We start from the raw sequence: 26,990 nt of genomic DNA on the forward strand, positions 1-26,990 counted from the left end.
TTTTCTCTCCTAAACCCCAGCCAGTTTGGTTTCGGCTCTCTATTTTGTAGGTCTTACCATCTTTTTTCCCAGAGACTGAGATCTCTATCCTCTACCCCCAGTATCTGGTTCTAGCTTTGCCACCTACTAACTCATTGATCTTGAACTTGTTACTTCATCTCAACTTTATTCTTTAATCATAATCTTTAAAATAAGGATATTAATGTATAGGACTGTTATGAGAATTAAATATAAAGTACTTAATACAGTGCCTTGCATGTAGTACACTCTACATTAATGGTAGATATTATTACTACTAATAGTCCAATGTGGACAAACCTCTCCTTACCTACAAGCCATCTTCAATTATTGCCTCTGCCAAGACGTACTTATCATGTCATCCCCTCATGGACTCTGATGTTTTGAGTGTCATTGCCAAACAAGATTAGATTTGAGCACTAGGATTTGCAAGGCTGGACAACCAAGATTGAGCCCAGCCCTGTTGGTTTGAGTCCTCCAGGTTTTTTCTTAATTTCCTTGCTTGTTATCCCATGGATAAAATAACACAAAAATTATAGCATGTAAGCAGTCAATATGTTTTATGAATATGGATCCCAGATCAATTTTTCAACCTAACTTCTATACAGGTATGGTAAAATACAAAGAGATAAAATGATAATAGTGACGGTTGCTGGCTCTGAGAAAGCCAATGAGACTATCTCCTCATTCTCTACCTCCATCACAGCTGCCATTCTTCTTGACATTTGGAATAAAAAAGTTTCTTTCTGTGTGTAGATAATCATTTCATAGATCACAGGCTGTGTGAAAGCCCTCCTTTATCATTCTTTTAATTTCACATCTAACATTTCTCCTTCAATCTAATTTACATGCTCAATCACCTTGCTGAGTGTGCATTTTCTCCCTCCTATGAATTAATACAAAATTCCTACATACATGAAAAGAGATTTATACTCCTACCTTAATTTTGAAATTTCTTAAACCACATTTCTTGCTTTCCTATCACCTTTCATAAATCCTTAAATAAATTATATTTTGCTAATCTTTTTAAGTAAAGATGATATTGACCTAACCCTGTCAAGGTATGTTGAGATTCTTGTTTATATTTTGAAGGACTTTTTTAAAATGCTGATTCATGGATTGTTTTGGTTTAGGCATTCATGTGGATGGACCATGATCGCTGATAGATGCAGAGTGGGTGGTCATGGTAGAGGGGAGAGTTATATGGTTCATAGGGAGACATGAGTCCTAAGACTATGGCCATTTCCACACTTGTAAATGCTGATCACTAAATGCCTCCTGTATTGCCTCACCTCTTAAAAAAGAAAACAAACTTCCTTACTTTAAAAAAAAACAAATAAACTAAAACACTTGAGACATTATAGCAGTACATTTGGTGTGGAGCATCTAGTTTTACTTGCTGATTGGTGCCTCTTCCTAATATTCTCTACAAAACAGTGACAGTCATCGTCAACATACAATGTAATGTCATTTGTTCAAAACAACAATTTACTGTGCTGGAACAAGTTTGATGTATATATGCTGACGTGGACATTTGCTAAGAATGTGATGGTTTCATGCACAATTCAACCTTTGAATATGAGTTTAGGAGCTAGCCTTGTGGGTCACTTCTAAGCCCACCATCTGTTTCCATAAGAAGAGAATTGTTCTATAAACGTTTCTAGGCTCAGAATATCATTAGCATGACCATTAGTCACAGCACCATGATGGGGTCAATGACAGCAATGATCCTATTTCACAGCTCATTTAGGCTGTGGGAAATGCAAAAAGACTAACAGGCAAAGAACACTAAATAGTTCATTGTGTAATCTATGCCACCCAAAGTGAAATTTCTAAATATTACAATTATGCTACATGGTACATATGCTTATATGTAAATAATTGTTTAACTTGTCAAACAATTAGTCATTATTCTTTCTTTAAAATGTAAATTGTGAATTGAAACATTATATCTAACCAAAATCAAAAATAGCTGAACTAGAAAGTAAGAGTCATTCAAGCTTGTAAAATCTGGAATATGCATAGTCACACAGCATGACTTTACATTGCATAAATACCAAGTGAGACAAAAGTACTTGAATAGATTAAGAGAAGCACAAGAAATGCTCAACAACAAGAATGAAGGGTATAATAAGTTTTATACCATGTTTTATTTGAAATGTTTATAATGTACTAAGTTTAAAATTATTTTATTTAATTCACTAGTGTGATGATACCTTATACCAAAATCAGGATGTATATTGATCTTAATATCATAAATGATAGTACATCAATATCAGAAAACACCTAATTCTTATTTTTTAAGTGTATTTATAGCCCCTCAATACTTCTGAAATCATGTACAGTAAATGCCATTACTTGAAACCAATGTTTCTGCAGAACGAGAAGTTCCATAAAGCAATATTTAGATAATCTAATCTAGCATTTTTTGAAATGTTTACCAGAGAATAATAACCTTTATGATTCTCAGAAAAAAAAAAGAAGAACATGAGGCTAAATAAATTTGGGCAGTGCCACATATACTACATCCTATCTTGATGGCTCTCAAATGTACTTGAGAAGTAAAACTTGTGTTTGTTTAACCTACTACTTTCCTAGCCTATTCTCTTTTTCCCCAATACTGAACATTAAATCTTCATGAAACTAGAATTCCTTATAGTATACTTTAGGAAGCGCTATTTTAAAATGATTTTATAGCCCAATCTATCATGGAGAGTCAAGAATAATTCAAAGTAAATGACACAATTGAAAGCGAATAAAGTCATATGACATGATCATTGGGTATGCTCTGTAGACTACACAAAAACCAAGTATCTTTCTTTTTAGTTTGCTATCCCAATATATTAGTTTAAAAAATCTAAAACTGGCACTATGAAAATATTATGTATTTTCTTATAAAAACATAAATCTACTTTCAAGACACAAATATGATTATTCATATCCTTTATTTAAAGATTATCCATATTCTTTGTTCTAAGATTTGCTAAATTAGACTTAGTTCACAAGAACTAATTTTAGAAGGTAAGAAATTTGATATTGCTGAATATATGAGGACTACTGCAAAATAAAAAGAAATAGGATATGCAGTACTTAAGGGAACAAGAGAATAAAATTCTTAAGCAAGGGAGGTAAAAATGAAGGAGAGCGAGAAGGAACAAGAAAATGTCAAAGTAAGGAGCAGATAAATAAATTTATATAAACTTAGTAAGGTTTTTCTCTATTTCACTAAATATAATGTAAATAAGTTTAAATATTTTTTTCTGCAAATTAGTTCATTTCTTTCAGAGTTATCTCTCTCTCCTTCGATTTCTTTCCTTGTCTACTGGCAGACATGTATATCTTGCAAAAGGAATAAAGAGAAGTTTGGTGAAAGACCAAGCAGCTTAACTTTACTTTGTCGCCCACTGAAACCCTCACTCCTCACCCTGCCAAAGATTTTACTTTCCAAACACAGGTAACAATATATGTCCAAGTGTTCACGATAGAAACCTAACCTTCATGCTAAATTTCTTTCTCTCCCTTATCTCTATACCAAATCAACTAACAACTCAAGCAAACTATTCAAAGAGGTTTAGAGTAAAGATAAACAACTATATTTTTCATTCTAACTACTCCAAAGAATGTAGAAGAATTTCAGTTGCTTTCTAGAAATGCAAAACAAATGTCATCACTTGCTTAAAATTTTTGAAACATTGCTATATTATATCAACTTTTTAATGCATCAAATGTCTTGACTTTGATTCATACTGTACACTGCTGAAGGGGAATGCTATGCCTGCCTCATTTTCATCTTATAAATTTCCACAGTGCCTCATTTGTTACTGAACACAAAATGGCACTTTAAATATTTTTTAGATAAACTGAGTAATAATAGTACTAATACAAACTCAGAGTATAACAGAAGTCTACCATGGGAGACCTATTAGTCACATGTAAATTTGGAGAAGTAAAGGGTTTGTAAGACCAAGAAATATTATCTCAGTCACTTAGCCAACATTGCACTTTGGCTGTCATTATTAATTCTTGCAAGAATGGTAGACAGAAAAACATGTGCTCAGTGAACATCCATCCATTGGTTTTGTTTGTCCCATCTTATCTTTGATAATAGCATCACAATTTTTCTTTGAGTAATTAGATTGTCTCTCTCTCAAAAAGGTGCTATGTCCTCTCTTGATGAAGAGCAGGACATGAGCTACAAGTTAAGCCAATCAGATGCTCTTTGCTAGAAACTTAAACATTAATTGGAGATGATTTAACCTTTTGCCCTAAAGAGACTGTTCCCTATATCCATCTACTACTTTGATCCCTGAAGCTGCCTGGCTCCTGCCCTTTCTATGGCCTGAATGAACTTGTGTTTCTCAAAAAAGTCTCCTCCTTAAAAAAAAAAATCAATCAGAATCAGGTAAATGAAATCGACAAAGAATTGTAATTCTCTTGAGAACCAGACTTCTTTATATATAAATATGTTGTGAGGATTTCTGTATTAATTCAATAATTCAACCAAGATGCACCGGGGCTTTGTGCTGGGAATAGATTGGTGACAAGGCAAAGTTCAGCCTTTGTGGATCTTTCATTTAAGGAGACAGAAATAAGGATATAAACAAATGAATAAATACTTACAGGTTGCTATTGATGTTATGAAGGGAATTAGCAACATCCTATAGCAAGCAATATAAATGATCTACTTTAGATTAAATAATTAGAGAAGGCTCTGTGAGGTGGACAAAGTGTCCTCATTAAAGAGACTATGGCATACATGGTAGAATGTCAATAGCTTTATATGAATAAGGTATCATTCAAACTATAGGAGACCTATTCATAGGTTAAAAAATCAACATAATTAATTGTGGCCATTATTTTTAAAAGGTGGAATAGAGTAGATAGAATAGAATAGAAATATTAGAGGGCATCACACATAGTAAAAATTACTTTTGTTTCTGTGTGTCATAGTTCAAAGGAGTTTGAAAAACATAATCTAAAAACCTTCTTTTTTTTTTTTTTAGACGAGGCAACCCTTGGTTGACCTCACAGATTCCAAGGACCTTGTCAGTTACGATCCCTTATTTTTTATTTTTTACACCTACAGCACCTGGTCTTCCTAGGTGGTCTCCCATCCAAGTACTAACCAGGCCCGACCCTGCTTAGCTTCCGAGATTAGACGGGATCAGGCTTGTTCAGGGTTGCATGGCTGTAGATTAAAAAACTTCTGAGAAAACAATAATTACATATGCTGCAACTAATAGTGCTAGGACAAACATATTTAACATGGATAGGCACTCCCAGCATCTCAGAGTTTTCAAGGTGGGCAAGGAACTCTCCCTGGGATATGAAAGATGCAGAGCTCACAAACTCAGCCTTCTGGCACAGGATAATTGTTGCTGAGAAGTCATTCACTCCACATTCAACACATATAATATAAAAAGTCTACTTGTGTCTGGTACTCTGTGTCTGGCAAGATAGCAGTGAATTCAACATACTCTGTCCTCATGGAGCTGAAGGCTGGAATTGGTGACTTGGGTGGGCCAATATATGACCACTGGTGTTAATCCAAATCCCAGTAGCAGAGAATGAACTGTCCTTGTGATATCCTCTGGAGAAGAATCTGTAAGAGTGAATTAGTCTAATAAAAGAAATGTGACCCTAGACTACTTCGGGAGGGCAACTTTATCCCACTCCTCACCTAACTCCACATGGGGGAGCTGGTGAGGAGAGTTAAGGCAAGAGGGAACCTGAGTTCAGTTAAAGAATGTGAATGAGAATGGAAAGAGAGTCATCATGACGTAGTATGAGCACCACAAAAACAAAAAAGTTTCTCCAAGGAAATATAAACCCTGATGTGATGCTTACCTTCGCTGTGACCAACAGGAGCATCAGGGCAGCAAACCAGGGCCTTCGGGGCATGGGGCAGAGACACCATTACACGCTATTTGTCAGGGGACTTGAAGAACCTCCTAGGTTCCTTCCTCCTGCTTAGAACTCCTGATATTAAATAAATCATTTAGTGTGACCTATCCCACTTCCTAAATAGCTCCCAATCTTATCTTCTTCTCCATCCCCTGTATATTCATGTGTAGTCAACATTCATGACTTTACACACTCATTAAGTTCAATCTGCTATAAATATTAGATGTCAGAAAAAAATCACTTAAAAATAACTACTCTTCATCAAAACAGGATGAACCTACAGGAAATGATAACTTTTAAGGAAAGTCAACTTTTAACATAAAGTCATTTGAGAATGTCTTTTATTTATTATGTTTTATTTATTAGACATCTTACCAGTGCTCTCATTTCTCAGAAGGCTTGGGCCCATGTGTGAAATATAAATGAAATAATTAAATCCAATAGTTAAAATACCACAAAGGCAAAAAATCAATGTAATGTTATTGTTTACAATTTAGTTGAAAAAATTACTTAAAACATGTAACAACTTAAAGAATTTAATAAGGCATTTATCCTCATCTACAAAGTGAGAAGATTGAATTTAACTTAATGTAAGCCTCCTCCTGTTAGTCTTTATATAGTAGTACCATATCTATATTCTTCATAGCTTACCAACTTGTAGTTATTTTGTTTTCATTTTGTGTGTTTCATGAAAGATTCCTCAAAATGTACGTATTCATATATGTGTATATAGTATATATAATATATGTATATGTGTATGTATATGTGTACACACACACACACTTTTATTTCTAAACTGTGAATTTATTAAAAGTAAATATTGTCTCTAAACAACCCTGATCATTAGAGCTCCCTTCCACTTGACTGATGTTTGGTGAAAAATGAATTACTTCAATTAGAAATTTCCATACCTGGTCATTAAAGCATTTTTCTTTCCAAAGAATTGAATAAAACCTTTGCAAAGGAGCAGAGCAGCAGCTTCTGTCCCCGACTGGAAGTAGGCTGTCAGACATCCATGGCCAGGTTCCCAAACTGGTCCTTGCTTAAATTTATTCTGCCTATAATGTAGGTAGCAATGGAAGCTTACCCTTCACTCTGAAAGTGTTGACAACATTCACAGTCCACCATTTGATTTTGGCTCAGCATTCTCACCAATGCTTCTGGGCAGGACCAGATGTTTATGAAGCAAAAGAACATAGTAAAGGAAAGGGGGAACTGGAAGACGCTGAGCAGGTGGAGGTGAAGTACATTGCACTCTACCTTCGCTAGAACCTGATAGTTTCCTTAGTTGTTTCAGCCTTCTTCACACCTAGACTTGAACTTTTGACTTACCCAGAGCCAAGTTCTGGGTCTGGAACATCGTAAATGCTCCATAAATAGTTAGATGGATAGAACATGGATGGGTGTATAGATAGATAGATGATAGATGATACATAGATGTTGATAGATAGATAGATAGATAGGTAGATAGATAGATAGATAGAGAATAGATAGATAGATAGATAGATAGATAGATAGATAGATAGATAGATAGATAGATAGATAGATAGATAGATAGATAATAGATAAAAAGAATGAAGGAAAGAGACGGGGGAGGGGAAGAGAAGGAAAGAAGCAATTGAACACTGTTTCCTTCATATTAAAACTCTTCTTTCTTTTGGGGTTGTTTCTCTCTTGGGCTGATCTGTCTCCATCACCATCTGCATATATTTCCTTCTGTAAAGGATACATTACCCTCTCTAGCCTTTGGTCCTCTGTGTGTCTCTAATCTCTCCATTCTTGTGACTACTACATTTCTCTGGGTTTCCCATAAGATACCGTTGGCCTCCCTACAGAATCTTAGTCCTGTATTGCCAAATTCAGATATTCTCCATTACACATTTACCATATCTTCAAACCAAATATAGTTATTGCCATGTTAATTGGTGTTTTTTCCCCCTCTAACTTCTGCAGCTTTTCCTGGCCCCTATGTAAATCATTACCCTTTTAGATACCTGGGCTTGCAATCCACTAGTCATCTTCTCCTTAGCCTCCCCTTTGCCTGTTCTTTGTTTCAGCCTTTGCTGCCCTCCTGCCAGCTCATTCCTCTTACTCTATGCTAACGATGATGCAATTGTTTTCTAGGCAGGCTTCCTGACTCCATTTTCTTCTCACTAAAGTTGATACTATTCACTGAAGAACAATTAATTTCCCCAAATTACTTATCTGTTCATGCTACTCTCTGATTTAGAAATCTCCAGTGACTCATTATGGCTTAAGGCAGTGGTTTCTCAGAATTTTAGATATGATAGAGCAGTAAATAGAGTAATTAGAAAAAAATAAAAACTAGAAAAAAATTAAGGAGGGCAATCACTTATTTTATTTCTCCTAGAAAGACACTTTTTTAATTGCCATCTATGTAGCCATTATTACATTTAAGGAAAGACATTTTCATCCTAAAAAGTAAAAATGATAAATTCAGAATAGAAAATGACCTTTTAAATGGGAAACGGTGCCTTTACTAAAAGCTCAAACCATTGGTCATCTTTATCTCCTGTTCCTTGGACTGGTGGCAATGTCCCTGCAGCAGCGAGCACTGTCCAGCCCCGTGGCGCCTCAATGAACACTCTCAATTCTTTCTTAGCTCATTTATCCTCCTGCCCACAGCCACCAAGTCTGATCATGTCTGAGCACTGGTGATTTTACTTAGAAGGCATATGACACGTTGCTTGTCCTCTTTAGGTCTCTGTTTCCTGCTCTAAAAATGAAGATTTTGAAATTGATAATAATGAGGTTTCTTCCAGTCCTAAAGATTATATTGTTGATAGATAGATAGATTGATTGATTGATTGATTTTACCTAATCAAAGGTAATAGCTATATTCATTTAAATCTGATTTTCTGTTACATAAACTCACATTAAAATATTGAGTATTATAGGCAAGGATATTTCCATTCACAGGTAAGGAATAAATCAGAGTATTAAATGGAAATCATTCTTTTTTCATACCTGGCTAGCTTGACATCTGTAAATTGGAAAAGCAGAGAACACCATGAGTAAAGTGAGACAGGCTGATGAAAATACTCATTTCATATGCATCGTTTTAGTGTGAGGGGAAAAAAATTAAAGCCATCACTAGTACTATAAGAGAGTATCTGTCCTCCCATTTCATTTAGCCATGAAGGAAACATTGATTTAACTTATACTGTCATTTTTAATGTTTGATTTTGTGTTGTTTACCTCCAGTTGACCCCCACCCTTCTTCCCACTCTGACCAAGGCAGAGTTCAAATTGAGGTACCCAAGACAAAAAAAGGACGCTGGCGATCAATCAATTATATCAATTCATATGTTTTGGTAAAAGAATTTTGAGGCTGGTGATCCCTAATCTTGGTAGATGGGTGTGATCTCATGAGTCTGTTTTGTAGCCTTCTAATGCCATCCAGAAAAGCTGAGTGAAAGATGAGTGCAGAAGAACACAGGGTCTACAGTGGGGACCCCACCTGCAGAGCAGAAGTATATATCAACCTCATACATTCTTTCCCAAATGACCTGATTTGAAAGATTCTCTACCACTCCATGTATGAGCAGCTAAGAGGGCTTGAAATACTTAACTACAATATATTCTTATGCAAACTTCTGACTCTGAAGGCCAATTATCATTTCAGATTCATTCAGTGTAACTAGGGTTTTCACAAATACTTCTTTGATGTTGACATCAGTATCAAACTGACAAAGGGGCTCATGAAAGAAAGATATTTTGTTCTTTCCAGTTTCCTTGCCTCCTTGACAAAGTGTTGTTGGTTCAAAACTGAATTCCTTCTCAATCTTATCATTTCTCACTACAGATCACATCTTGCCTCTTAAAAGTCTTTTCCTATTATGCTGTACATTCAAGTCCCCTGGCTCTTGTGGCCAAAGGGAGGGACTCCTGGATAGCTCTCTTCAAATATGAAAATGGAATTCTCACTTTTGGTGTCAGCAGGCAACTTGCTTGTCATTAGTGATGCTTGACTGAGTGCCAGGAAGAGGCCATTAGCTGAATGCACTGCTGGGAAGAGCCCATTAGCGCCCAGCTGCCGGCCATGGTATAGAATGTGGAGCATGCTATATGTTCACAGCCTAGAAATTGTGCTTCTCTCACTATCCAGCAGATGGTTTGGAAAGCATGTAAAGATGAATCATGCTACATGATCCCTTTGATACTTAATCCGTAAGATATCAAAAAGACAAAATAAAAAATGAAAATTGTGATCGGTCCCCTATACATTTGGTGTATATGGGGCTTGTAGGTAAACATCAGATGAATGATCAAACTTTTTTATCTTTATGAACATACAGAGAGAATCATGTAGAAGCCTGAAATTTTCCCATAACAGGATTTTGTTAAATGCAAAACTCACACTTTAAAAATTACTCATGAGCTAATTAAAAATCACAACAATAATTATGTATCAAAATCTTAAGACAGTTGCTCTCTATATTCTTAAGAGAGCATCTGCTTTGTCCTTCATGTCTCCCATGTCATTTGTGGGCATTTTCAATGAGGAGATAAGGGATTATATTAGTCAAGGTTCTTCAGAGAAATGGAAGCAATAAGCTATATAAAGGAAGAGACTTATTATGAGGAGTTGGTTCATGCAGTTATGAAGGCTGAGAAGTCCTATAATCTGCTGCCTGCAAGCTGGAGATCTGGGGAAGTTTGGTGATATATTTTCTAGTCTCATTCCATAGATCTCTTCTGAGTCCAGGGAGCCAATGGTGTAAATCCCAGTCTAAGAACAGAAGACGGATGCCCCAGAGCAAGCAGGCAGGAAGGAAGCAAAAAGTGGAAAACTCCCTCTTCCTTTACCTTTTTGGTCTATTCAAGCCCGTGACAGATTGGATGATGCCCACCCACACTGGGGAGAGCACACCATTTTTCTGAGTCCGCTGATTCAAATGCTAATTTCTGAAACTCCCTCACATACACACTCAGAAATCATGTTTAATCTGGGCACCTGGTGCTGCAGTCAAGTTGACACAAAATCAGCCATCACAGGATCATTCAGTGTGCATCGATGAGCTAGCCAAAGCCTGGTGCACCATCACGGGCCTGGTTCACCTTCACGGGCCTGGTTCTCTCTGATTTATGCATCTTGACCTCTCCCACTCTCTGAGTTCTGGCTCTTTGTGATCCTTTGTCACTCACAGCACTTTCAGTGCTTGCATTCTTTTTAGGCTGTGACCACCTATGTCTTTTCTTCCCACTCTGAATGAGGCCTGGACAGGAAGGAGGGACTGCAAGTGCATTTGTGGAAGAAGAAACAGGTACATAGAGGGCTGGGCACACTGATTTGAGGAAAGCTCCATTTATTTGTCACTTTCTATTCTGTGTTTTGATGTAGGCAATTGATTGGAATTAATTAAAGTCACTCAGTTGGAATGAGAAATCCATTTTAAGGACACAGAGATGTCTCACAGACTCGGCCTCAGAATGGGCAGGATGTAGAGCATGTTCATAGATCTTAGTTTATGGAATTGTACTCCAGTGTTTCCACCATGAATGACATTCATCTATATTCCTGCACCTCTACTGCTTTCTGTCCTGCTATCTTTTCTGATCTTATTCCTAATTCTCCATAGAATAATCTGATCCATTCTACTCTTTTTTCACCAGTTCAAAGTTACTGGTCAGGCTATGAGGCTTCTTTTCAGGTCAAGAAGTATACTTGGTCCAGTGAGCTTCACTGGGAGAATAGCGTACCCTCATGCCTGCATTCACTCCACAGACTCTGGAAGGAAGTAGATTCTTTGAGAAAGTGTGCATGTAAAACACATTTAGTTACATGGACAAGAGCCATGACAACTGCCACAACAAAGTACACCTGATTTCCCAGTCACAGAGTTTATTCATGTGGGAGACAAGGAAATGCTCTGAAAATATGAAAATGCCTGAGCTGTGACTTTAAGAAAAAATAGCAAAATTGTAAAGTTGAGCTTTTCCCACATTTGTTTTAGCTCTTCGTCTCCTTAACCCTGTTGAAATACCCTCCTTTAATATTGGGTTAAGAAAATGTAACAAGAGTATACCTATTGCAAACACATTAAATAAACTATGAAAAAATGTTAGAAGACAGTATTTCTGAGGTTGTGATTATTACATTGGTAGATTTAGAGATGAAAAACGAAAATCACATAAGAAAAATTGTCCTAAATGGGAAACCCAGAAAATGTGTGTCAGAGCCAGAAAGAGGTTATGGATGAGTCAATGCCATTACTGATTCTCTAAAATCCACGTGAATATCACATTAATTTAGGAAACTGTGATCAAGAAAGAGATTGACAAAATGTAATTCCTGTGGACCAGGGATGGAGACACCTTCATTACCCATATACATACAGCTGTCACTTTCATAATTTTAACAGCCTGGAGCTCCTCAGGCCTGAAAATGCTGCCAAGCTTGTACTCAACCTACATGTTTGGATATCCTTCAAAAAAAATTGGTCTTATTGCATTTAAGGTCCTGCAGAGTCAGATTTTTGGAAAAATACTTTGCTTTTCACTCTTCTCCATTTGTAACTACCTTGAAGATATTTTTTTTATTAAAAACAAACACATTTTGAACTAAATAGTATGAACAAAAAAAGCACAGATTTTTAGGTCACCATAAATTATGTATGGGGGTGAGAGTGAGTCTTGAGACTGCCTCTGAACTTAAATGTTTTCAGTCTGAACCAGACATTTTAAATGTCTTCTGCTGAAATCACACCACATTACGCATATCACAAAACCTTATTACTTCCAAATTCAAACTCTTGTTAAAATTTGTATCACTCCAATAGTTTTATATCAGTAGGAACACTGGCAATGTTGAGTGATTTTAAGGTAATTGAAGCATATTTATTTTCACAGGCATTGTAATCTGGCAGCCAGTGAAGCAAATACAAGAATATTGTAGCAAATGAGGATATTGAATGGCTTATCACCAAGAATACAATAATCATATGCATTAAAAGCACAGTGAAAACCAGGTATGATCACTCTAGGGAGCTTCTCTGAACATCCACAGACCCCTCTGGCTCTGGAGACAGCACAGCCAGTGATTAGGCACACAGACTCTGTACTTACCACCTGAGTGTCCTTAAGCAATGGCTTCCGTCGCTATATTAGTTTGCCGTGGCTGCCATAACAAATTGTACAAACTGGGTGGCTTAAAACAATCGAAGTATCTTTTCTCATTGTTTAGGAGGCCAGAAGTCTGAAATTGAGATATCAGCAGGTTTGGTTTGGTTCCTTCCGGAGGCTCTGAAAGAGTATCCATTTGATGCCTCTCTCCTAGTTTCTGGTGTGGACAGCAGTCCTTGACACTCCTTGGATTGTGGTGCATCACCTCTGTCTCCATCTTTGCGTGGCCTCTCCTCTGTATTTCTGTGTATCCTCTCCTTACAAAGTTATGGGTCATTGGCCTTAGGGTACACCCTACTCCAGTATGCTTTCATCTCGATGTTAACTTTAATTATATTTGCAAAAACCCAATTTCCAAATTGGGTCTGAGGTTCCTGGGGGACATGAATTTCAGGGAGGTCCCTATTTAACCCACTAGAGTTGCCTCAGCTATAAAATGTGGATGCTAAGAATATCTGCCTCAAGCCTCATAGTTGCTATGACATATCAGGTAATGGAGATAGAGTGCTTAGAACAGAACTTTGTATGTGCTAAGCAGAGTATATAATTATAGTAATACATAAAAGTATCACATTAAATAAACTTAAGTTCATTTTTACTTGTAATAGAATTATTTGCAGGTACATTTATAATTATCATCTTTCTCAACAACACCATCTCCCTACCTCCCTTCTCCTTTACTTACAAAGTGTCCATAGTTTAAAAAAAAAAAAAAAAGAAAGAACCATGTTTTAAAAAAATTAAAAAACCTGATGGCAAACCTTGGTACAAAATACTGCCACAGTAATAGAAAGGGAAAAGAAAGCCAAACCAATCCACAGCCTGATCCTGGGTGACAGAGCACAAAAAAATCCGTCAGAAAAAGTGCATGGTTGCTGGTTGCCAAGTTACAAATTGGGCCTAGATAACCAACTCACTTTAATTAAATTGCCTCTGACTGAGCTTTGGGCTATGATTTTTCATATTAAGTTTGGCTCTGTGGTGAGCTGGCTCAGGCCTCTTGGCATAAAATTGTGATCTGACTGCATTTCAAACCCCAAAGCTTGTCTCACTCTGGGCCGGCTCAACCAATACAGGCATCCTACCTGGTTTGCACTAAAACAATGCTCCCAGTGTACAAGCTCAGGATGGCCTTTCTGGGACACCATGAGTCTGGCGTGTGTGGGGCACACACACTGGCTTGTAGCTGCCCAGGTGCAGGAGGGAATGAAAGGGGAGTGCATACAAGCTAAACAGAAAGCGAGAACTCGATGTGTTGCTGTCTTTCCCTTTCTCCTTTCCTTTGCGTGGATTGCCGACAATCTACCACTGGCCTGGATTTTCAGTGATTTCTGTTCTTGTGCCTTCTAGTTCACATGGAAAAGCACTTCATATTAACTCATATGGTAATTTATACAACATGACTCCAGTACAATCCAGAAGAGGCTGGAGATCTTTCCAGGTGCAGATGGAAAGGAAATCACCTAAGCTTACTTATCCAGAGGAAAGATAACCAAGTGAGGAGCACAAGGAGCTGGCCTTGGGTGCATTCTCTGTCAACACTGACTGACTCCATGACTCAAATGACCTTCGCGTTCTGTGGATGACCAGCATGAATTGGCTAAAATCAAGGTGGTCTCCTGCATGGACCTATGATTCACACCTGTCCCTAATCTGTCCCTCTGTCCTTCCTCATCTCTGGCCCTAGCTCCTCCACACAACACAGCTACTCACTGTTTCCTGAACACCAGGTCCTTTCCCCATCCTGTTGTTTGCATCTGTCCTTCCCTATTTCCCATCTGGAAAATTTCTATTTCTCTTTAAAGCAGAAGCAAAGCCAGCTTTTCATGGAGGAGAGTAAGAGTTGTTGAGAAACCAAACCACCCTGTAAGCACCTGTCTGCCTATCTTTCTCTCTCCTCAATACTGTTTTCAATCCCTGTGTTTCCATTGCTTTTTTAATAATGATAGTCTTCGAAAACACTCTCATGGCAACATGTTGCCTATTTATATAGTTGAAAAGTGTGCACTCAGGATGGGGAATGAATTCTCTCCTTTTGCCCCCTCTAGTTACACTTCTGTTTCAAGGTCTAGTCCAAATGTCACTCTGATTTACAGTCTTCTTTCACTCTCCAAGGCAGAGGTAGCTTTTTTCCCTTTTCTGAATCTACAGCAATTTATAGAAAACTTTGCACCCATTTTGCCTTCCTTCACTGAGCTAAGTTCCTTGAATGGGGGACAGAGAATATATCTCAAACACATTTGTACCTCGGTCATTAGCAGAGGAATTAGCATATAGTTCCCTCAGTAAACAATATAAGGAGCAAATGGAAAGAATACTGTGGGATACATATTATTTTTGCTAATTCATTTTATCCAGATGTAGTATGTCAAAATCTTAGCCTAGAAACTCAAATATGAAAGAAATAATCACTATCTTTCATTTCCTTAACTTCACTTGATTTATAGTACTGACACACCCTGATGCTTCTGGGCTGGTGAAAAATTAACTTGTACTCTGTGTCCCCTTCTTTCCAGGCCCAGGGTAGTGTGCAGTTCAAGCTCTCGGGTATCACCAAAGCACTGGTAGAGGGTGATGTGGGCTTCTGGCCCTGGCTAATTTTTTGACAAAAAAGTCTGCTGAAACTTCCCTTGTATGGTCTGAAGTGTTTTTCCAAGTCCAGCAGATTCCACTGCTCATGGCCACACTCTGGATATTGAAATCTTCTTGAGGTGGTATGGATGCTGTCTGCCTTTTCTACTATGGAGTCTTACCTGCCCAAAGGACTACAAGAAAACCAAGCTCCAAGGCCATGATCTTGACTGCTACAACATTCTTTCTCTTTCTTCAAGCCCAGGAGAAATATTTTTCTGTCTTGGTTGAGGTTGGGGAGAGGTGATCAAGAACCTCATTCTCATGCTGCTTTTTCAAGATTCCTTATTTTTTCCTACCAAAGAATCCCTTTATTTGTTTGTTTGTTTGTTTGTTTTGTTATTGTTGTTGTTGTTGTTGTTTTGCTTCCTCCCAAAATCTCCCAAGTTCTAAGAAATTAAACTTTCGGAAAACAAAGGAAAAAGAATTCTTGGTTACAAACTTCCTCTGAGGTAATGATACTACGATCACGTGATTTGGGGGGAATAAAGATGAGAATGAGAATTAACCAGAAGGAAAGCAACCATAAAATACAGTAGCTTAAATAAATAGAAGTTTATTTCTCTCTCTCATAAAAGTAGATAGGTGGCCCAGGCAGATGCACAACTGTGCACCAAGAGGTCAGTGGTACTATCTTCAACATGTGGCTTTCATCTCTGGGCCCAAGGCTGTTGGTTCAGCCATACCGTCTCCCAGCCAGTAGGGAGCAGGGAGCAGCGAGAGGAATTCAGGGCAAACGAAGACCTGGAGTTACACACATGCTTACTGCCTCTACCCTACACTAAATATGGCCATACCTAGCTACAAGACAGGAAAGACATGGTCAGAAGCTTGCTGCTCAGCTAAACTTTGGTGGGAAGGGTTGGTTCTATCAGAAGGAGAAAGAGAGGATTAATGCTGGAGCCTAGTCAACAGTCTGTTGCATATAAGAAAAATATAAACAAGATTAATTAAAACCTTAAATATCGTCTAATTATGTTGGCAACAAAGCTATTCTGATTCCATTTTAAGGATGAATAATTCACTTAGGTTTATATAGACAGCAAATAAGTAAATTGTAGAGTTAGACTTCAAAATCTGTGCATTTCTCTTATACTCTACTAGGTGTCAATACATTTGAGTGAATGCATTTTAAGATTATCTTTCAGTTTAAATGGTTAAATAGCATGTTTCATTTTTTCATATTAACTCATCTGAAAAATGTAATAATTTGAGCTCTGTTTTAAAGTTCTTTGTTCTTTACAATGATAGAATTTATTGTTACAGTGATGTTTGAAATATCAATAGATTCTTAGGATACTGGAGCTTGAAAAACGTTATTAGCTTCACTGCTCCGTGTTAAGTAGAGATGTCATGAATCTGTGTCACTTTATACATGAAGTACCTTGTTTGGTCATGGATGATAGCTCAAATTGTGTTCAGATAGAAAAGGAAGGCAACAGATCAATATCAATAAATTCTGTGCTCTACCATATGATGCTTTTTTATATGCAAAAGACATACTGCCTGTAGCCCAGAGCAATTTAGAAATGTCTGTTGCTCCTTGAAAACCAAGCAGCATCTTTGCATTGACTTCCAGCCCTTGAGAATCAGAGCGTGTCTCTGTGCAGTTCACTTCCTGTGTTATCCTTGGCTTCTGTGCTGCTCTGCTCCTGCTTTGTTTCCATTTCATGCACGGTTCTCTTTTTCCTTCCTTGGCCTCTGCATGTGGACACGCTTCTAATATTCTGCCTGAAGCTCTTTGTACGCTGGGCTTCTCTTCTAGAAACCCATTCATTCCCATTTCTTCAACAATTTAGAAAATTACCAAATTTATATATCTAGCAATGTCCCCTTCTATTATAGTTTCCTGATATCTTCTCTCCAATTTTTCTATCCAAGTTATCATTCCAACCTGCACCTTTCAAATGTGGCCACTTTCACAGAGGTTGCATGATAGTTGGCATTTCAAAGATGAAGTTCCCAAGAGCAAAGTGCTTTCTATTCGCATTTGACCTAGTCCTCTCTCCCTGGATCTCTGGCTGCTCTGACACCCCAGGCTCAACTAAGCACCTACTTCTACGAGCCCATAGATCTTGCTTACATCTCTATCATTACACTTATAACATCTCATTGAGCTTGCGTACATTTCTGTCTCCCCTCTAAGCGGTAAGACTCTCAAGGCAGTGTTGTGCCCTTGTCCCTAGCATTTGATATAATGCCTGCCTGACACAGAGTCACTGTGCATGCAACTTTGAGCTTAATTAAAAAGACCGTTCTTCCATTTCTCATGAGTCAGCCAGTAAGAACATATTTATTAAGACCCCCCAATGTAGGGTCATGAAAATTTAAAAAAATAAGTATAAAAACACAGCTCAAAATATACAAAGAACTCTTAAACTTCAAAAATAAAAACGCAAACAAATCAACTAAAATTGGGCCAAAGACCTTAACAGACACCTCACCAAAAGAAATACAGATGGCAAATAAGCATATGAAAAGATGCTTCACATCATATTTCATTAAGAAAATGCAAATAAAAACAACAATGAGATACAGGCATAACTCGTTTTATTGAGCTTTGCTTTATTGTGTTTCACTGATGTTGAATTTTTTACAAATTGAAGACAAGACCCTTGACCAGCAAAAAGATTATAACTCACTTTATTTCAGTGGTCTGGAACCAAACCTGCAATATCTGTGAGGTGTGCCTTATTAGAATGGCCAAAATCTGAAATATTGACGGCACCAAATGTTGGTAAGAATGTGGAGAAATGGGAACTCTCATCTATTGCTGGTTAGAAGACAAAATGGTACAGCCACTTTCAAAGACAACTTGGTGGTTTTTTATAAAACTAAACTCACTAATCATATGATCCAGCAATGGTGCTCTTTGCTATTTAACCCAAAGAGTTGAAAACATCTGCAAACAACAACAACAACAACAAAACATGTGTACCAATGTTTATAGCAACTTTATTCATACTCGTCAAAATCTAGAAGTGACCAAAAGTCCTTCAGCATGTGAATTAATAATAAACTGTGGTACATCCAAACAGTGGGATATTATTATTCAGCACTATAAAGATATTAGTTATCAATCCATGAAGTCACATGGAAGAAACATAAATGTGTATTACTACATGAAGGAAACCAATCTGAAAAGTCTATGTCCTGTATGATTCCAACTATCTGACATTCCAGAAAGGCAAAACTATGAAGTCAGTAAAACGATTAGTGGTTGCCAGGGGTTAGGGGGAGGAAAAAGGATGAATAGGTAAAGAACAGAAGATTTTACGGCAGTGAAAATACTCTGTATGATATTATAATGGTAGATACACATTGTTATACATTTGTCTAAACTCAGAATGTACATACAACACCAAGAGTGAACCCTAAGTAAACTATGGATTTTATGTAATTATAACATGTCCATGTAGGTTCATCATTTTAACAAATGTACTATCTGGTAAGGGATATTGATAATGAGGGAGTCTATGCATATTCAAGGCCAGGGAGCATAAGAGAAATCTCCATACCTTCCCCTCAATTTTGTTGTGAACCTAAAACTGCTCTAAAAAAACAAATTCTAAGCAAAATGAGAAGTTAAATGGAAGACTTTGGACACCAAAGCTAACATTTTACAAGTACTAAGCAATCTACATGTTTTTAGATACATAAAAAATTGTACTGAAAGACATGGAGCTTGAGGGCTTTATCTTTTATATCAAAGAATCTTGAGACCAGCATCCAAAGGAGAATGGCATGGCAGAGGGATGAGGAAGGCCTCAGAAGTCGGGAGGCTGTTCGTATTAGGGGTATGAAGATTGCAAAGGGTAAGCCTGGGGCAAGGGGGGAAATAGGTGTTAAAGAAGAGAGTGAACATAATAAATGAAATGCACAATTAAAATTGTAGTTGGCCAGGAATTATTTGAGATTCATCATGCTAAAAAGTATGATAGGAAGAAAATAAACTCTCATTTTCCTCAAAAGGAAACAACCCAGAAGAGAAGTCAATCTGAAAGTCAATTGTCATGAAAACAATTCCAATTTGAGAGAATTTCCTTATTTTCAGTGTTATACTCTAGTTTATAGGAAAGGTAAATGATTCTAAAAACCCTGCCAAGAACTACTTAGCCCTCTCTTATAACAAATGATTTTACCTGCTCATCGGATTGAGTCTAGCCAGCAGAGACCAAGCATCCAATCTTTTTAAGGATAAAGACTTCTAACTCTGTGCTTATATCTACTTAAAGAAAAGCAATTTATTCAAAACTAGAGTGTATGACTTTTTTTTTAACCTCAGACAATGAGTGAACAATAGATTTTGTGTGTATGATGGATTTTGGCTCTTTGCCCATCATGCTTTTGTTATTGGAACTCGAAAGTCTTTCAGTTATTTACTCGATCATTAATTCTTTCACAAAAATTTATCGAACACAGTGTTCATTCCTATTTATATTCCCTGTATATTTCCATATCTATTCTTCACTTCTTCCCTTCCACGTCCCTGACTTCGTAATGCTTACATACCATCCCCTTTTCCTTTCCTGGCAGTCTTGGAACTGGGTCCTGAGATTCACACTCAGTGGCTGTATTTTCCTGTCCTGCACCTGCCTTGGTTGTTCTTGTGTTGTTACTGAGTTGCATGAGCTTTTTAATCATGAGTTAATAGAGTTCTTTCCTTTAAGCCCTTAGAAGCTAGCCTTTCTCTGTCTTCACTGCAATTTCTTTAGCCCAGGAACAATTCCTTTGGGGACCAACTTAGAAATTCCTGGGCCAGCCAGTGTCCCTGAATATTTATTTTGTTTCTTACCTAAAAAGAATTTTTGGCATTCCCAGAGGTTGGGTTGGCTTCATACCCTCTTCTTTTCAAAATCTTAATAACAATATGTCAGAGTTCTGATCATTCAGCCTAGGTAGTCTTCGTTATTTTTCATATCTGGCTTAAGAAACTCTATGTAAGTATCTCTCTTCCTGCTTACCTTGATATTTCAGAGTTTCAGAGATGATTTTAACTAAATGAGATAATGTTTATAAAGTGCTTAATGTCTGGCATGTAGTAGATACTCAGGAAATGATAGCCATTATAGCTAATATGAAATTATTATGAGTAGTATGTAGATTAAATGCTAAACTTGATTCTAACTTCCTAACTGTGTGACAACAACAAAAGCAATGATAACAATAATAATAAATATGGCTATAAATGTATTTACAAATCTGAAAGTCCTAAACTTTTAGTTCTAAACTTTTCTAGAAATATCACTTTTAAGGAATTCTTATATTCTAAATGATTTATCAATGCAAAAAGATTAATACAGTTTATCTTCATTTATTTATTCACGTAATAAATACTTGCTTTGTTCTTAGTTTCTTTCACTTCATTCCATCTGAATCCCTTTTCAGTTCCTCAGAGGGCTGCATAGCTTTGCTCTTGTCCTGACTGGTATGCATTTCTTCAGAGACTTCACTTGGAGTAGAAGTTGGCATCGGCACCTCCTTGGTGTCCTTCTTATATGGTGTATAAGATTATGAGTACTAAGGGTCTGTTGCGAACTGGCCTACAACAGCCTTGTCCCAGTTCCTTCCCTGCCACGTCACCATTTATTCCCAAGTCTGAGAGGGAGACAGGCTGGACTTTGGAACTTAGTGAATCATCTGTGAGAAAGGAAATGAGACGAGACATTTAACAAGACCTTGCAAGAAGAAAGAAGTGCAGGTAAGTTTTCTATTCCCTTGGACAATGCAAAAGTAAATGGTATTTTAGAGTGAATAAAAATGTTTAAAAATATTAATTAAGGAAATCAAGGAAATGCGATAGAATAATTGGTAAGACACCATTATCACTTTCAAAATGGTAACAATTTAAAAAATAATAACTCAAAATGCTGATGAACATGAAAGAGAAGGAGCATGTGCCTACACTGAAATGAGACCCTGGGTTTGTCCCATGGTCCTAGAAGACAGCTGGCAATGAGCAGCAGAGGAAGCGTGCACACAGTTCAGTTGGAGGAATTTATTCTACAGGCGTTACCAAAAATATGTCCCACGATTTCTATTTAAAGTTATCCATTACATGAGGAAAATTACAATAAGTGCCGTAGTTTGGGTGGCTCAAACAACAGAAATTTATTTCTCATGGTTTTGAACGTTGGAAGTCTAAGATTAAAGTGCCAGCAAAGTAGATTTCATTCTGAGGCCTCTTCTCTTGACTTGTGGGCAGCCGCCATCTTGCTGTATGCTCACATAACCTTTTGTTGCACATTCAGAGATAGACGGAGAGAGAGTAAGCTCAAAAAGGCAATACCATCATGAGGGCATTACCCTTAACTACCTCCCAAAGATCCCATCTCCAAATATTACCACATTTATTTAGAAAAATAAACATAAAAACACAATTCAAACATGTAAGAAATTAAAGATAGTAGACACTACTTTTGTCTACTCCAGCTGCTGTAGCAATATACCATAGAACGAGGACCTTAAACAACAGAAATTTATTTCTCACAGTTCTGGAGGCTAGAAGTATAAAATCAAGATGTCAACAATTTAGCTCCCGGTGAATGTGTTCTTCCTAGCTTGCAGATGGCCACCTTTTTTGTTGCATCTTCACATGGCCTTTCCTCTGTGGATGCACACAGCTGTGTATGCGCACATGTGTGTGCGTGTACATACACACAGACATAGAACGAAGGCTTTGGTGTCTCTTATAAGGACATTAATCCTATTGGATCCTATCTGAGGCCCCACCCTATGACCTCACTTAAACTTAATTACTTCCTAGAGGCCCTATCTCCAAATACAGCCACATTGGGGATTAGGGCTTCAATATATGAATTTTGAAAGGACACATTCATTCCAAACATTCCACTCCAACACTCCCCCAAAATGTATGTCTTTGCATGTAAAATACATTCATTCCATCCCAACAGCCCCCAAAGTCTTTACCCATTCCAGCATTAACTCTAAATTCTAAAATCCAAAGTCTCATCTAAGTATCGGTTAAATCAGATATGAGACTTAAAGTTATGTTCATCCTGAGGCAAAATACCTCTCCAGCTATGAACCTGTGAAACCAAATAACTATATGCTTCCAGAATATAACAATGAAACAGGCATAGGATAGACATTTCCATTCTAAAAAAGAGAACGAGGAAAGAAGTAAAGGGTAATGGGTCACAAGCAAATCCAAAACTTAGCAAGACAAAATCCATTAGACCTTAAGACGTAAGAATAATCCTCTTTGATTTGATGCTCTGCCCTCCAGGCCTACTGGGGTGGCAGCATCACACCCACAGCTCTCTGTGAAACTCTCTCATTGTTATAACCAATGAACCTGCATTGACACATCATTATCATTCAAAGTTCATAGCTTACATTAAGGTTCACTCTCAGTGTTGTAAATACATTTTATAGGTTTTGATAAATGTATCTAACATTACAGTAGCATACAGAATAACTTTATTACCCTAAAAATTCCCTGTGCTCCACTCATTTACCCTCTCTCACTCAAAATCCCTGGCAACCAATTTATAGCTCTATGGTGGTGATTTTTCCACAATGTCGTATTCCTAGAATCAAACACTATGTGGCATGTGGCTTTTTACCGATTGGCTTCTTTCGCATAGTAATATACATTTAAGTTTTTTCCAAATCTTTTCATTGACTGCTTCCTATTTTCGGCAATTATGCATATATCTCCTATAAACATCTGTGTGCAGGTTTTTGCATGGACACAAGTTCTCAATTAATTTGGATAAATACCAAGGAGCTTGACTGCCGGATCATTTGGTAAGAGTATGTTTAGCTTTGCAAGAAACCATCAAATGGTCTTCTAAAGTGGTTGCACTGTTGTGCTTTCCCACCAGCAAGAATGAGGGTTCCTGTTGTGCGATATGCACATTTTAATTTCCTTAAGGTGGAGGGTGCAATAGGCAAAGTCAAGGCCCTGGAATCAGAAAACTGAGTTTTAGTCACCATTCTTCCAAGGGGACAACTCTAGGAGGAAGACGATTGCGGGATCTTCCTGACACCTGACAAGTAGTGATGAGAATTAAGTGAGACAATGCATATAAGTGCATACACAGTGCCTGCCACGCATATGATAAGCACTCAGTAAACATTATAATAATATGAATGCTTATTGAGGAAAAAATAGACAATGACTATAAACTGAATATTCAATATTTTGATTCTCGTTTTTATTTTTGGATATTTTATATTTTTCAGAAGAAAACCTTACTTTTTTTTGGAGTAAGGAAAAAATTCTTTTTATATAAAAAGAAATCTTATAGTGTGATACAGAAACTTAAAAGAAATGACTTACATGCCTCCCAGCTAATCAATCCCAGTTTTTTCTTGTTCTTTAGCTCACTGATTGCTCCTCTCAGCTTTTATTTTGTTGTTTGTTGGTTTGTTGTTCGTTTGGTTGGTTTTGCTGGCCCCATTTGTCCTGCTCTTGATGCCTATATGACTTGTCTACTTGGATGTCAAACAGGCCCATCAAGTTTACCAAGCTAAAAACAGAACTCTTAAATTTTCCACAGAAACTTGCTGCCCCAATAGTTTCTTCATTTCAGTGAGAGCCTGTAGATCCCTACTGGATTGGGCCATGACTTTTCATGTCCTCCTTGACAACTGTCTCTTTTATTCTACACCCAATTCGTTGTCACCTTCAGTTAGCTCTATCTTAGAAATGCCCCTGCCCCTGACCCAGCCACTTCTCACCATCTTGACTCCAAACACCCAAGTCTGAGTCACCATCATCTCTCACCTGGAGTACCTGCACGATGACTGGTCTGCTTGTGCAAGTCGTCACTTCTATACCCTGCAGCTACAGTATTTCCATTCAAGCCAGATCATTTCACTCCTCTGCTCAAAACCTTCAAATAGGGAAAAAGCTAAAACCATCTCCCAGTGCTTCCCATCTGAAATTCGAATTTCCCAAATGAAATTCAAAATCGTTACTACTGTTTATACGTCTTTACATGATCTGCCCGCCCTTCATACGACCAGTGCTTGGACATTCCATCACGTTTCCCTTCCCTCACTGTTCTCCAGACTCACGGTCCACTACCTCTTCTCTTATGACACCAGCATGCTTGCAATGCAGGGGTTTGACTTCGGCTGCTCCCTCACCCAGAATACTCTGACTACATTTATTCACATGGCTCACTCACTCCTTTACTTTCTCTGCTGTCCCCTCAGTTCTCACCTTTCCTGACCATCCTATCTAAAATAGTGTACATGTGAGCTTACACACACATACACATGCACGCACACACCAGACCCTTCAATCCATATTCTATTTTCCCCCTTGATAGCCTCTATTTTCAATATTTTTATTTGGGGATTGTGACTACTTTGTGCATTATGATATCCCTAGCACCTAACAATATCTAGCATGTTCTGCTGCATTGAAGCAGTGGGTGAGGACCTGAAAGAGGACTCAGAGCAGGGTTGGTACAGATGAGAACCTCCCATTGCCTGGTGCCTCAGTAGCAATGGAAACAACCTGAGGCAGGCCATTAGGGCAGCACAGAGAGTAAGAAGGAATAGAAAACAAGAGAACATGGGTATGGCTTCCCCAGCATGTCAGCAGCCAGAACGTAATTTAGGAAAAGAAATGAAAGAATATCCTGGTCCCATTTATTCATGACCAGTTGTACCTGCCAACAAAGCAAACAAACTGATCAGCTTTTGACTCTGGCTTATGGAACAGAAAATTTCCTCATCCTAATCCCTTGAAAGGGTTTCTTCTACTCGCCAAGGATATAATTAATATTGGGCATGTAAATTTTCTTTTGTTCCTCAGTCTGAGATATATAAAGCAAATTTCTCCAAAAACCATGAAGAGTAATGAGCATCCTAAGAGGTTTCAACAAGGAAGACCTCATCAAATTTCGGGTCTAGATTGAGGAGATTTGGAATCCATTTTCAGTTTCATCAATGACTCAAAGTGGTTCTTTGAATCAATCATTCAAACTGTTAGCCCCTAACCTTCCTCATTCGTAACATGAGAATAAAGAGAGCTGCCATAGTCCACCTCCCAGAGTGTCATGGAGATCTTTCCATATTCACCCTGCTCTGGATTTCTGGGAGGAGAATCCCTAGGGATAAGCTGAGTGCACACCTGCAGAGGGAGAGATAAGACACCTTAGTGTCTGGAGAAGAGTCACATAAAATCAAAGCCAGGAAGATAAGGGAAAGGCAGGGACATTCCTTGGGAAACCAGGGCTATGAGAAAGCATCCCAAGTATTGCTCCCTTTTCTTCCTGCCCTTCACAATATGTTTAAACCAAATAGAAGAAATTGGTTTAATATGAAAAGCAAGGGAAATTCTGAAAGTGAAAGTGTGCTTCCAAATAGTAAATAAAGCCAGAGGTGCAAGGAGTGTGAGTGAGAAGATCAAGGGGCTCTGAGCTAGAAACCTCTTTTCCTGCCCTCAAACTACTTGTTAAACAGCCCAATCCCTACCTTGCCCTAGGACTCCTCAAAGGAATTACTTAGTGATAGAGTTTAGATAACACCAATTTTGAAAGCACTTTTACAAGCATTAGCTCTTGATTTTCACAATTCCTCACTTAGAGCAAAAGCCATTATTATCATTTTACTAGAGAAAATAAATGGCTTTCTTGACCCCTTATAGCCTACAAGTGATACAGTCAGATGGAAACCTAGTTCCTCCAACTCTAAGTCCCACATTCTCTTAACATGGAAATGTTACTAAACACTCAAGGAGATGGTTCTGGAACTCCCCAGTCTTCTTCATGCCTCCATCCCCTTTGCATTTTCTGCCAGACTAAAAATCCCGTTTCTTCTCCGGCAGTTCACAATCACAAACACAGTATTTTACCCATTCTCTTATGGGTCACAGAGCTCTACTGGGCTCTTCTTTCAGTAACAAGAATGGAATTACTTACATTATTTTTTTCTTTTTATTTACCCTTGTCAAAGTTCCATTGGAGAAAGCCTAGAAGCCTCCTCCCGAAACATTTATTATCTTTCACATGAAGCCCAATACTTTTAATTTTTAAGTTTCCAAGATTTTTTATCTTCCTTTTTTATAGGCATATAATGCTATATCTGCTTTCTAAATAGCTGATTCATCCCCCCAAAGAGCATTCATCTTCTGTTCTGTAATTTAATTTCTGTCATTTGACATTTATACATATATGTGATTGCTTCTGCTAGCATCGTAGCTCAGAATTAGTAGACATATCAGCCAGGTTTGAAAACCAAATTGCATTACACAGCTTTCCCCTCCCTTTCCCTCATTCAGTGATACATATTTTATGTATATCAAAATA

At 37.7% G+C, this 26,990-nt stretch overlaps 1 protein-coding gene and 1 pseudogene across 1 annotated transcript in view; one reads left to right on the forward strand and one right to left on the reverse strand.

Annotated features, from left to right (window-relative positions):
- Positions 1–26,990, forward strand: part of XKR4 (XK related 4) — a 386,852-nt gene that overhangs the window by 123,516 nt on the left and 236,346 nt on the right. The window lies entirely within an intron of this gene.
- On the reverse strand, positions 5,096–5,214 carry LOC112472753 (annotated as a pseudogene).

This window comes from Pteropus alecto, unplaced genomic scaffold (assembly GCF_000325575.1).
Source record: "Pteropus alecto unplaced genomic scaffold, ASM32557v1 scaffold87, whole genome shotgun sequence".
NCBI classification, from domain to species: domain Eukaryota; kingdom Metazoa; phylum Chordata; class Mammalia; order Chiroptera; family Pteropodidae; genus Pteropus; species Pteropus alecto.